The 13,210-nt window shown below is 40.7% G+C and overlaps 2 protein-coding genes across 8 annotated transcripts in view; one reads left to right on the top strand and one right to left on the bottom strand.

The window, feature by feature from the left end:
• Window positions 1-2,732, bottom strand: part of PEAK1 (pseudopodium enriched atypical kinase 1) — a gene marked incomplete at its 3' end in the record, with an annotated part of 295,822 nt that extends 293,090 nt beyond the window's left edge. For 6 of the 7 annotated variants that reach the window (XM_081230131.1, XM_081230134.1, XM_081230132.1 and 3 more), the window contains exon 1: window positions 2,587-2,732. Of the gene's footprint in view, window positions 1-2,033; window positions 2,212-2,586 lie in introns of those variants that run through there. The other variant, XM_081230136.1, reaches the window with a different exon arrangement.
• A 539-nt stretch (window positions 2,733-3,271) lies between these two features.
• The window catches only part of HMG20A (high mobility group 20A), a 67,547-nt gene continuing 57,608 nt past the window's right edge, over window positions 3,272-13,210 (top strand). The window contains exon 1 of the mRNA XM_081228066.1: window positions 3,272-3,576. The gene's annotated coding sequence lies outside the window, so the exon portion shown is untranslated. The remainder of the gene's footprint in view (window positions 3,577-13,210) is intronic.

The raw sequence follows: 13,210 nt of genomic DNA, 5'->3' as shown, positions 1-13,210 counted from the left end.
CAAGAGCTCCAGTAATGAAAGGATCAGAACGAAGGTAGGGAGTAGGAATTAAAGTAAAGAGAAGAGCAATAAGAAAATAAAGCTCATCACACACAACCACCTCTTACAGTGAAAACAGGAATTTGCAGCAGTGAAATGGAGCCTTGAACTCAACTTGGCATGCTAGGGGCCACAGTTTGGTTCCTAAATTACTCAAATAACCCATCCAACAAAAGAGTATGATTTGGCAGGTTTCAACACAAACAGCTAGAGCCCAGCACCTGTTCCACTTAAACAGAGCATCATTACAGTTAAAAACAACAACAAATCTCTCTTATGAAGCAAACACTAATCTCATGGTGCTTCACCATGGAGCAATTTAGAAGAGTTATTATATGAAATGTGCCAAAGCATGAATTTATGGATGATGCTTATTTGGCAAATATGGTTGGCACTGCTAGATGTTGAAAAACATGTATGCAAATAAGCAAATAAAAATTTTAAGCTCTCAGACTTAAATATTTACATTATCATAAATGTACAAAGATAAATGTTTATATGAGAACACATACAACACACTCCAGGAATCACATTTTTTAATGTGATTGTCAGGAACAGTTATGAAGTGGAATTATTTCTTTATGGGCCTCAGGGTAGACCCTTAAAAATGACTTCTGACAGAATGTTAATGGGGTACAAAAATTATGGAGGAAGTTTTTCTGTACTATCTCTGGGTAAAATGAATAGTCACAGTATCATAATAGTTCAAAGCAATCTTATCTTTTCCTTTCACCAAAATACTCTTCTTCCCATCCTGGAACCCAGCCAAACATAAATGTCAAACCATAAATGTACGGGGGCGGGGAAGGGATGAAGAAGAGGACCACACATCAAAAAGGCTTAGAGAAAATAATTTGACATTTTTTTCCCCACATAATATAGTCATGTTAGAGTCTCCAAAAATAAAGACATGATAAAATATTTCCCCTCTTCCCCTCTGACAGTTTTGGAAAGATGTTTGTTTTTTTCACATAGTTTGTGAGTTGGTCATAGCCAAAACTCACTAGCAATGGTATGAATTCTGCTTCCATTGTTAACTGTTAATCTCTGGGTCGAGGCTACAACTCCCATCTCTGAAGTCAAGAAAATGTACCATACTTGCCATTACAGTTTACTAAACGAGTCACCGAAGAGAAGTGCCAGGCACTTCAGAAAGTAATTAGAGTAGTCAGTGGACTGAGCTATCTAGAAATGTTCTGAGATTATAAAGAAGCCATCATGAAGCAAGTATTCAAGATTGCTCATGGAAAGTTTTACCCTTGTGTATAATTCACGGTTTTCATTTCTACACTGCACAGAGCAATATGGGTTCTCCGACTATACACATTACCACATCATTTCATTTATCAGAGGAAAAAAAAGAAAAGAAGAAAAGGCATTGTGGCTGAACAAAAATCAAGAGGTAGGCCCCAAAACAGAATCCTCAAGGCAATCCCAATTCAGGTGAAAAGCTGTGGACATACATCATACAATGACCTAAAAATAGCCTTTCATGTAAATCTCCAAGTATTTAATTCAACGTATAATCTTACCACATTTAACAGAGGCAGAAGAAAAATGTATTAGGTTTTCTATAACAAGGCCAGTAAAGATGAAATCATAGTTTTCCTTTAACTCGTCACTATCCCCTCAACCCCAACCTTGCAATAACTCCATTCCACAGCTCTCAAATTCCTAAACGGGGATCTTAAAAAACACAACGTATTGCAAAAAAGTTAACATTTAAAGGTGGGAGGGCTCCTCTTTCCTGTTGCTCTCAGCAGTCTTTAATGCAGTCAAAGGACGAAAAAACGAAATCAAGCTCTCAGACGGATGGTGCAGGCAACAGGGAGGGGGTAGAGAAGGGGCTCAGACGGCAAGTCCTCAACGCGGGAGGGGAGAAAAGTTGCAAGAACGGACGAGTCAAAGGGCGAAAGAGAAACAAAACTGACCCAACGAACCACTCAAAATCCCCCCAAAACCTAGGAAACCGGCACGTTAGGGGGCTCACAAACCGTAGAGCGAAGTGAGCAGGCAAAGAGTCACCAGGTTTCATCCTGGCGCTGCTGGCCAGGCTGCGCCGGATCCTCCCGGGTTTGGAGGTGGAGGTCCGTGCAGACTTAGCAGGAGCGAAAGGAGTCCTTCCTGCCCCAGCCTCACCGCGTCCGGCTCCTCCAGGATTCACTTTCCCCAGCAGCCTTCCAGCCGCGCCCGGGGGCGTCCCTCGCCGCCAGGTCCCAACTTTCCCTCCTCTGGGGGGCGCCGAGCTGCCGGGGCCGCCGCCGCCACAGCCACCGAGAAAGGGGGCGGGAGCGGGGGCGCTTGGGGGCGCGCGGCGCCAGCGGGCTCCGGGGGCGACAGGGCGCGGGGGTGGCCGTGGCCGGAGAGCCCGCGCCGGGCCGGACGCACCGGCCGCCAAAGCCCCCGCGGCGGCGCCACCCAGACCCCACGCCGCCCCGCCCGGATTCCCCCAGGTCAGCCCCCTCACCCCGCGGCGACCCAGGTCCCACAAGCCGGCGCGAGAGGAGAAGGGAAAGGAGGCGACGTGGGCAACCTTGCCCCAGTTACCTGAGGGGCTCACACGCCGCCGCGGTGACTACCTTCGCCGGCCGTCCAGTACCCTTCCTGGTGACCGCGGCCGCCACCGCCGAGCAACTGACACTGACTAACAACAACTAACTAACTACTAGCCGCCGCCGAGTCCACCGCGCGCTCCCGGCCGCCCGTAGACCGCCCGGCCCACCAGCCTGCCCGCCTCCTCCCAGCCCGGCGCGCCGCCCCTCCGCGCGCGCACTCGCTGCCGCGCTCCTTGAGCGAACACGCGCGCGCGCGCACGAGGCCACGGCCCTCTCCCAGTCTCTCCTCAGCCCCGAAGGAGGAGTCACCATGAGGCCCCTCCTCTCGCGTTCCTACCTTCAGAGGAAGAGACCTAGAGAGCGTCTGATTGGCTGAGGGAGGCGTGGCCAAAGGAAGAGGGCGGGACGACCAGGACCTTGGGCCGGCGTGAAGGGAAATTTCAGTTCAGTTACGTACCAGGGGAAAAAAAGGAACGAAGTATTGGTCCATTTGGTGCCTAAGCCCATTAGGTCTGCCTACCGTCGAATACAGGATATGTGTCTTCAAGGATTCCAGCACGTAGTAATAACCAATTTAAGTCCCAATACTTTCTGCAGGCCTTAGCAATGTAAAAAACTACATCTCCCAGAAACCTCCGCGAAAATAAGTCTCACCTTGCGTAATCACGTAGTCCTTCGCCTCCTTTGAACAAAATAATCCCTCCATTTTTCTGAAGGTATGGGGAATAGTATTCCATTTTTCTCCTCACCAGAACAGCCTTAAGTGCTGCGATTAGAGAAGTTACCTATGGGAAGGTGGTTAAGCGATTAGGTAAAGGGAAAGAAAAGACATCAAAATAAAGTACTGCGGAGGAATTTTTGTCAAGCTGTGAGGCGACGCAGTGAGAAGAGTGAAGGCGATTGAGAGGGGCTCAGGGAATTGTCCCCTGTGCCAGGGACTTTCTTTAGGCCCCAGGCCCCTGCCTACCCCTGTCGTCAGCAGGTCAGTAAGCAAGGCGAGCTTGGGGGTGGCCACAGTGGATGTGCCCTTCACCCCTTGAAGATCATCCCTCTTTTGCTGTTATTGGTTTGTCTCGATTTGAGGCCGACTGAATGGGGGCGCCTCACTTCCGGTTGGGGGAGGGGAGGAAGGCCATTCTGGGGGAGGGGGAAACATAACTCACTTCCTGTGGGGGTAGGGTGATGGGTTGGGGTGTCCAACCCACTTCCTGTGCCGGCGAGGGCTTGAAAAGGTGGTGCTTGGTGCCATATGCATAGACGGTATCTTAAAGCTTTGGGATTGTGTCTTACGTGAAAAGTTAGGTTATTCCACGAAGCTGTGCTAGTCACCAGCCTCCAGTCAGAATTTATGTGACTTTTGGTTCCATGTGTAAGAGGACAATTTTCTCCCCAACAGAATTTTCTTTAATGCGTTATTCAAAGAATTCGAAACCCCTTGTTAAAACTCTTTACTAGTCTCTACAATACGACATGCTTTCTTGTGTGACTCATGAATTGCCCACCCCTTCTCCCTTACTCAAGTCCAACCTTGACTTAGTGAGGTTTAGGGGTGTTCTCTGCCTTGACATGCCACAGGAACTCTGTAGCTACTCTTAAGGAGGTCGTTTATTACAGGACTCAATATTTTACATAAATTATGAAGCATTTTCACCTTATCGGAGTGAAAATATCATACTGAAGTACTCAATTATTTGATGTTACCTTAACTGATGTGATCGGGATCTTAAATCCTTAGGCCTGTTGATTTTAGGCCACAGGTTCTGCCCTGGGCCTGAAAACAACTTCCTCAGCTTTAAAAATTCTTATAGGTAACTTACATGTAACAACTGTGAAAGTTGCACTGTAGTACATTTTCCCCCTTTGTGATTTAATTAAATTCAGCACCGATTAAAAAATGGTGTCTGCACTTTGTAGTTTTAAGGCATGGTGCAGGGATCATGAGATTCAGCTCAGATTTTAAGGAGGGGGAAAATTTGGCTCACAAAGGACGAAAGATGAATACCAGAATTTTCTGTTTTTCCTGTATTCTCAATGTTTTATAAGAAACTATACATAAAGTGGTAATGAACAGTCAACAGTTTGATTTCTTGGCTTCTGTTTTCAAGTACCACAGTACTTGGTAAGTTGGGGTGGGGAGGGTACTGAAGGAATCAATCTATTTGGAGTTTATGAAATCTCAACAACTTCAGTAATTTTAGAATATCAAGTGAACTGTAATGTCTTTCAAGAATTTTTAAAAGAATAAGGCCTGTGTATTTTTTCCTTTGGGGCTGTCACCTAATCTACCCTCAGAATTTGCAATTGTTTTAATTCTGGTTCTTTTCGAAAGCTAGTTTGTTTAGAGTTTATTAGAAAATGTGATTTAAACTAAAATGTTTAAACAACTGTAACTTAAATGTTACAGTAAGGAAAAAATATATGTTTTAACTTTCTATAGACATTAAAAAAAAAAAAACCAAAAAATTAAGACCCTAAAATCAGTGAGTTATCTTTTGAAGGACTATAGAATTTCTGCAGAAATTGAAAAGGCAAGACACAATTATGTCTGTGTTGTTATTAATAGAAGGTTAGGGACATGTAGACTGCCTCAAGCAACTATTAATTGATTAGAAAGAAAGTGTTCATTATCTTCTATATTAGTGTAATATAGAAGAATATATGCTATGATCACCCTGACAAATTAAACTATTAAACTACAGTATTAAGAATTACTGAAGTGAGTAAAGATTGTGGAACTAAATGAAATAGATAGAGAAAAGATAGTTAAAATATTGATTGAGATACAGCAGTATTGCCTTTAGGAAATTATCTTTGGAAAGCAAAGGAGTTTTTAAAATTGGTCTTTATACTATTCCAGGGAAGAAATGCAGTATAATAGAAATAAGAAAACTTGTTGCAGCTGAGAGACCTGAGCAGCTTGAAGAACTGTCTGTTCAGAAGAAAGCAATTTTTAAAGCACATATTTGCAAAAAGATGTTTTGTGATAACAGGCAGTTATTCATTGGTTCCGTCAAAGAAGAAATATTAGAAAAGCTTGTGAAAAATAGAGGGAAGTTGATGGAACCTGCTTTTATTCTCTTTCAAAGTGTTTCTGTAGAGAGGCTTGCTGTCTTCCGAAGGCTTTTTTTTCCCCCTTAATGTTCTTTGTTGCAGTTTTCTTTGCATGTTCTAATAGAAACGTACTATCAAAATTAGAAAAGTAAAGACTTTTGTAAGTGTACTCTGTTACTTCTTTAAGTAAATGAATTTGAGGTTTTCATTTCATTCCTTGTCATCAATAATAAAGAGATTGTCCATTTTTTTCAGAATATTTAGATTAGACAACCATTTTCATTTCCAAAAAGCAGTCATTGGATATACCGCTCACAGCTCACAACAGTTTGAAATATTAAAACAGTAGGTCAAAATTCTGGATTCCATCTCACTGAAATTTGATTACCCACGAAGTACTAGATGCTATCTATAATGCAAAGGGGTCTTTTCATTCTTTTGTCTACCTACCTTTTAAAAATCATGCTATTGTTTTATAACTATTGCTTTTTTGTATGTTTGTTGTTTTGGTAGTTGCTTGTTTTTGCCATGGGGTTGAGTGTTAAAGAGAATATGCTAACAACATGAATGGTTTTTAAACCTACTGTTCTGCTGTCTTTATTTCAGGGCCTTCAAGAGTATTCAAACGAGAATACCCCTTACGTGACTTTTCATTATTTCAAGAAAAGTTTATTGAGTGCTTACTGTATACTAGTCTCTGTTTTAGGTACTTGGAATACATCAGTGAACACAGACAAATATCCATATTCTCTTGGAGTTTACTCTCTAGTTTCCAAATCAAAACTGGAATTTTGCTCCCTGGATATTCCTAAATAAGCTCTATAGTGTGATCATTGTTCAAACTGATCAAGAAACAGCCCTAAGCTTGATCTCTCTTGGTCTTGATCTCTAAGCCATTCTAAACCCAGTTTTGAATATTTCAGTCTAATTTTTCTCCAGACCATTAAAGCCCCTGTGTTAAATATTCAACCCTTTTCTTTGATGCATGCATCATGACCCTACCATTCTAGCCTCCTTTGTTCACAAATAAAAGCGAACAATGGGGAAAATATGGGATCCGACAGGCCTGGGTTCAAAAGTGATGTCTACATTTTACTAGCTGAGCTTCTTACTAGCTTGGTAACCTCTAACAATTTACTTGACCTCTGTGAGCCTCACTTGCCATAAACTTAAATGAGGTTATTTGGTGGATCAAGTATATGATATGTAAATCACCTGGCACAATGCCTGATGTTAGCAGCTTAATGAATGCTGTTACTTTTCCCCTAGTTTGCTTCTGTTATTCTAGCTATGGGGATTTGCCTACATGTCTGTTTTAAGCCTTACATATTCCCCGAAGTATGGGGATGCAGTGCTAGAATTATTCAAATTCATCCTTCCCCAGTCTCAGTGAGCTAAGCATGCTCACTTAGCTGTCAAGAGTTCATTTTTTGTTCCTTGTGGAAGGAGAAATCACTAATTTCCATCATTACTTTAGATAATAAGCATAATAGAAAAGTTTCAAGAAAAGGTTAAGGAATCACTAAAGTAATTTGAATTGTTAAAGGAAGACTTTTTGAATCATTCTTCTAAACCTATTTAAATACTAAGCCTAATATTCAAGACTCTTCTGTCATTACCCATCTACACATTCCTAACTAGATTGGTCTCTGAAAAAAAAAATTCTATACAGTATCCAGCCTTTTCTATCTTTTTTCATGCTATTCTCTGTGTGGAACACCTTCTCTTTTCCTGGGAATCCTTATCTATCAGAATGCCACCTTCTTTGTGGCCCTTTCTCAAGTACCACCTTCAGCTTCAAGAAGTATTGTCTGATGTCTGTCCTCTTCTCTGTCCATTCTCCCAACCATATGTGTGTCTGTTGACCCTCCAGAGCATTTTGTACTTTTCTTATGGCATTTAATATACAGTGCTACTGCTGTTGTTGTATGTTTCTGTTGTTACTGTACTGTCATATGTAGAGTTTATGAACTGTCATAAAAGTCTGCAGACTATAACATATTCCTATCTGTGTCTGCTGTCAAACCTAGCACAACGCCATTCACATCATAAGTATTCAGTAAATATTTGTGGAGTTGAATTGGCAGTTGGGGTAGATGAAACTGATCAATAACGTTTGTCCACTATTTATAGCCAGTAGTAAACACAGTGACACATGTACAGTAGACACTCAAAGATCTGCTGAATGAAAGGGTAAGTAATTCTCCCATTTGTGAGCATAGGGTATCAATATATTGAGCATATATTAAACACCTACTATATGATGAGACCTATGAGAACTGATCCCTGCCCTCAATTTAATTGGAAAGAACTAAGTGGTAATTAATATGTACAGATTCTGAAGACTGAAGGTGTTTGAGTGAAGGTGAGGTAGGGAGTCAGTGTAGAGTTCTTTGCATTTTGAGAGATATCCCAGGCTGTCTGAACTCAGAAACAGAATAGATTTAGGTATCAAGAGATACTTAACTTGCAGTTCCACTCCTACTTAAATACCCAAGAGAATTAGAAATGTGTTCACACAAAAACTTTTCCCCAAATGTTCCTAGCAGCATTATTCATAAGAGCCAAAAAATGGAAACAGACCAAATATGCATCAATTGATGAATGAATAAACAAAAGGTAGTATAGTCATACGGTGGAAAATATTCATCAATAAAAAGGAATAGAGTATTGATACATGCTATAAAATGGATGAATCTTGAAAATATTACACTAAAGTGAAAGAAGCCAGACACAAAAGGCCACATACTGTATGATTCCATTTATATGCAATGTCTAGAATAGGCAAATCCATAGAGACAGAAGGTATATTAGTGTGCCAGGGAGTGGAGGGCAGGGATGGGGAGTGACTGTTAATGTGTATGGGATTTCTTTGAGAGGATGATGAAAATGTCCTGGAATTAGATAGTGGTGATGAGTGCACAACCTTGATACTAAAATACCTTGTATACCAATATACTAAAAACCACTGAATTATACACTGAAGGGGTGAATTTAATGGTATGTGAATTATACCGTTAAAAAAGAGAGGGGGAGATACATAAACCTGAAGAATTTGAATTTTGGATGGGGCTAGAAGGAAAGCAGGAGGTGATAATTCTTTCTCAGATCCTAGAGGGAAATGTTAGTGTCTAGGTACAGGACTAAAGGTATGTTGAGGTTCAGTTGAGGATGGATGTGAAGGTTTCTGGCTATTTGTGTCTTATGAAGCAGGCAATGAGGTGAATGATTAGAGTAGAAGGGTGTTGACAAAGAAGAACGACATTTTAGGAACTTGAAGGAAGCTTCAGATTTCTTTTTGATTGGGTCAAGGATGTGGTATGTGGTCAACTTAGTTTCACTGTGAAGATCAACCAAGTTCAGATGGTGAAAGTATCATAAGTGAGTCTGATAGCAATCACCAGTGAAGTTACTGGAGAAGATGGGAGAACAGAGACTAGACAAAAATATTATAGTTTGATTCTAAAACTATCTCCATATAATGAAAATAGTTAGATCATAATGGGAAGGAACCAAGGGCAGTGATTTGGAGAAGTCAGTACGCATGAAGTTATTCATTTGAAGAAGTACTTGAGTACCTTTTATGTGCCAGGCACTATTAAATAAAATCATAGTTACTTTCCTTATTGAATTATTTTCTTAGAATAAAGTCTTATGAGTGGGATTATTCGTTTTAAGAGTATGGGCATTTTATAGTTCTTGATACAATAGCTATATTATTTCTCTAAAAGGTTGTGCTAATTTCTGATGCCACCAGCAACATACAACTGTGTTGTTTTAACCACAATTTCACCAGCAAAAATTTTTGGCTAATTGGATAGGCATAAAATTATTCTTCTCTTTGGTTATTGCTTCTAATATGGTTAAGTGTTTCTGTACCATGGAATTGGCACCTGTTGGAGCATGAAGGAATTCAAAGCCTTTATATTTGCTGTCTCATCTGGAATAGCTTCCTTAAAGGGTATGGATTTTTAAGGACCGTAGGAATCAAACCAGCCTCTAATTTGAATCAGCTCAAAAATTACTTTAATTCACTGGTGTTCTCCTTATTTTCTAAATGATATTCACATTTAAACTACATTTAGCCATCATTCCAATCCCCATTCAACTAACTTAATTCTCATAATTTGGTGTTGTAGGTATTAACTAACTTCACCTTGCATATGAGAAGATAGAGGCTTAGAGAGGTTAGGTCATTTGCCCAAAGTCACTTAACCAGTAAGTGACAGAGACAGGATTTGAATGCAGCCGATTATCAGTCTCAAACTCCATGATCTCTCAGTATCACTACTAAAATTTGATGGAGGCTAATGGAAACTGGAAGAGAAATCTGAAATGGACGATCAGGCACTTACTTACACATGAACATAGTGAAGCAGTTAGCAGAGAAAGTTTTTTTATTTTATTTTTTTATTGGGGAGGCTATAGCACATAGACAAAGAGAGGAAGGACTCTCTTTAAGCCCAAATTTTCAAGGCCCTTTCTGTTTCTCCCTGATGAACAGGTACGTACTACTCCAAAACTATGATAGGAGCAAAGTGGGAGGAAGGGAGTAATAGGAAAGCAGCTGCCTTTAAGTATATATACATTGAGAGTCATCTGATGGTAGAAGGAACAGACGAAATGACCCTCAGAGAGGCCCACAAAGTATTCAGTAACTTCTTTTTTTCAGTAACATGGTAACAAGTTTAGTGTGATATTCAAAGCACAGTACATATTAGCGAAGGAAGAGAGATTCTTTCATTTTTATTCAATATAGTATGCTCACTAGACAAATTTTAGATCAGGAATATAAAACAAGAGATGCCATGTTCTAATGCTGGCTTTTAGTCAGATAAAATACCCCAATATATAGATAAGACAAGGCCCAAAATTACACCAAATAAAGTCACACAATGGGCCCTAGAAGATAGGCCTCCTGCTTCTGAGTACATTTTGCTAAATTGAGCTAAGTGAAAACAACAATCTGTGGTTGTTTTGTAATTTGTATTATAATTTTTTATAATTTAATATGTTATTCTTAAAAGAGATCATTTCTCTTTGTGTTTCTTTGTTTGTTTGTTTTTTTGTGGTATGCGGGCCTCTCACTGCTGCGGCCTCTCCTGTTGCAGAGCACAGGCTCCGGATGCGTGGGCTCAGCGGCCATGGCTCACGGGCCCAGCCGCTCTGCAGCATGTGAGATCTTCCCAGACCGGGGCACGAACCCGTGTCCCCCTGCATCGGCAGGCGGACTCTCAACCACTGCACCACCAGGGAAGCCCTCTCTGTGTGTTTTAAAGCAACAATAATAAAGATCCACACACCAGATTACTAAATGTTTGGTGATAGGTTAGAATAAGAAGTGATACTGAAGATCAGGTTGAACCCTAATGTATCAGATAGTCCATCTGTAAATTACACCTAAATAGTATTTCTCTTTTATCACAGATTTCATTGAGGCAGGGTGGAAGACACAGATCTTTTGAAAACTATCATAGAAACATTACTCTTGAAAGATTATGACGTGTACATATGTGTATTGTATTTAAGCATTTGGAATTTTCAACAAAGCCCAGCCCTTTTTTTCCATCCCTACTCCTTTAAGTGAAACTAATACATCTTGCTTCACAAGAAATATCAATAGTATCCAGATACTCCACTTTTTTCTTTCATAGCCTCAAAATTTATATCTCCCTTCTCTTTCCATCTCCACACTTCCTTCATTCCTATACTTCATAGCTTTAATTAATGTACTCTTGACACAAAACTTTTATTTTTATTGCCAGTGATACCATAATTACTACAACTCTTTGAGAAAGCAATATAGCTGTTGTGTCAGCAGTAATAAAATGCTCATATCTTGAGCCAGTATTCCACTGATAGGATTTTATTCTGAGAAAATGCTTCAAGTAAGGAAAATAGTGAAAGGGACAAAATGTTAATGGCACTGATATCTATTCTGTTTTAAAAAATGGAAACCTTCTAGATATCCAACTATAGAATAATGGTTAAGCAAATTATTACCTATTCATTCAGTAGGCTATTAGACATTCATTTTTCACAATAGCTTCTTTTAAAATATATTGAAAGATGTTGTAAGTATCTTTATACCAAAATGAAAAAGGAGAAAAATAAATCAAGGAAAAAAAAAAGAAAAACTGATCTGATTAGTATATTTCTGAAGCATTTGTATTTTCTGTATCACAATAATTGACATTCATTGAGCACACACCAGTGTCAGGCACAACACTAAAGCAATATTATAGAAGCAGTATTGAGTAGTTAGTAAGAAAAGTGCTCTTAAGTCAAGTCCTAGCTCCATCACTTACTAGTATGTGATCTTGAAATGGGAGATAGTAACTTTATCTACATTAAGTTATTAAATCCATATAAAGTGTCTGGTACGTAGTAAGCCCTCATTAAAGTGTTTTTGTTACTAGACATTTTACAGACATCTCATTTAATCTTCACATCCTCACAACATTTATGAGATGGTGTTATTTTCATTTACATAAGAGAAAATTGAAACTCAGAATGTTTAAATAGTTTGGTCAAATAACTTGCCAAAGTCACACAGCTAATAAGCAGTAGAGTTTTGATTGAGAACCCAAGCTATGACTTCCATTCCTGGCTCTGAGGCACTAGGTTGTTGCAGACTAATCCTTTTGCCGAGAACAACATGAAAGGGTGGATTTAAAAAAAGAAAAGGGGCTTCCCTGGTGGCGCAGTGGTTGAGAGTCTGCCTGCCGATGCAGGGGACACGGGTTCGTGCCCCGGTCCGGGAAGATCCCACATGCCGTGGAGCGGCTAGGCCCGTGAGCCATGGCCACTGAGCCTGCGCATCCAGAGCCTGTGCTCCGCAATGGGAGAGGCCACAACAGTGAGAGGCCCGCGTACCAAAAAAAAAAAAAAAAAAAGAATAGGGAAAGCATCAGAGACCTACTGAGGCAGCCAGGACTTAAACCAAAATCGTGGAGCCAAGGGAACTTCAAAAAAGCATGCTGAGGGCTTCCCTGGTGGCGCAGTGGTTGAGAGTCCGCCTGCCAATGCAGGGGACACGGGTTCGTGCTCCGGTCCGGGGCAATCCCACATGCCGTGGAGCGGCTAGGCCCGTGAGCCACGGCTGCTGAGCCTGCGCTTCGCAATGGGAGAGGCCACAGCAGTGAGAGGCTCGCCTACCGCAAAAAAAAGAAAGCATGCTGATGTTCTAAGCTTCTCTTTTCCCCTTGAAGAATTTGCTGAATACATGGTGCAGAACAAGAATCTATGAAATTTAGCAGAGGATTTCTGCTAGAAGTAGAGAGCCAGTAGTCTCATGGGGCTTAGTACATAAAAATTGGAGTTTAGGTGTCCCCAGGTGGCTTGGACTGAAGGGCCAAGATCCTAGTAGGGAAGGGAAGCACCAAGAAATAATGTTGCTGCAGAGTCAGAGGCTAAGCAGAGCAGAAGGTAAGCAAGCTAAGCAGAAAATCCCTATAAAGCAGAGTGAATTTCTGTCCATCTCATGATGTTGACAAGCAAACATTAAAATTCAGGTCCCTCCAAGGAAGAAAGGACCTATAAACACCCCAGACTCTCAATTAGCA

The sequence above is a fragment of the Mesoplodon bidens genome, assembly GCF_964165515.1.
Source record: "Mesoplodon bidens genome assembly, chromosome: 3".
In the NCBI taxonomy this organism is placed as follows: Eukaryota; Metazoa; Chordata; class Mammalia; order Artiodactyla; family Ziphiidae; genus Mesoplodon; species Mesoplodon bidens.
Note: the sequence above shows the minus strand (reverse complement) of the source record. Positions and strands in the feature narration are given on the sequence as shown.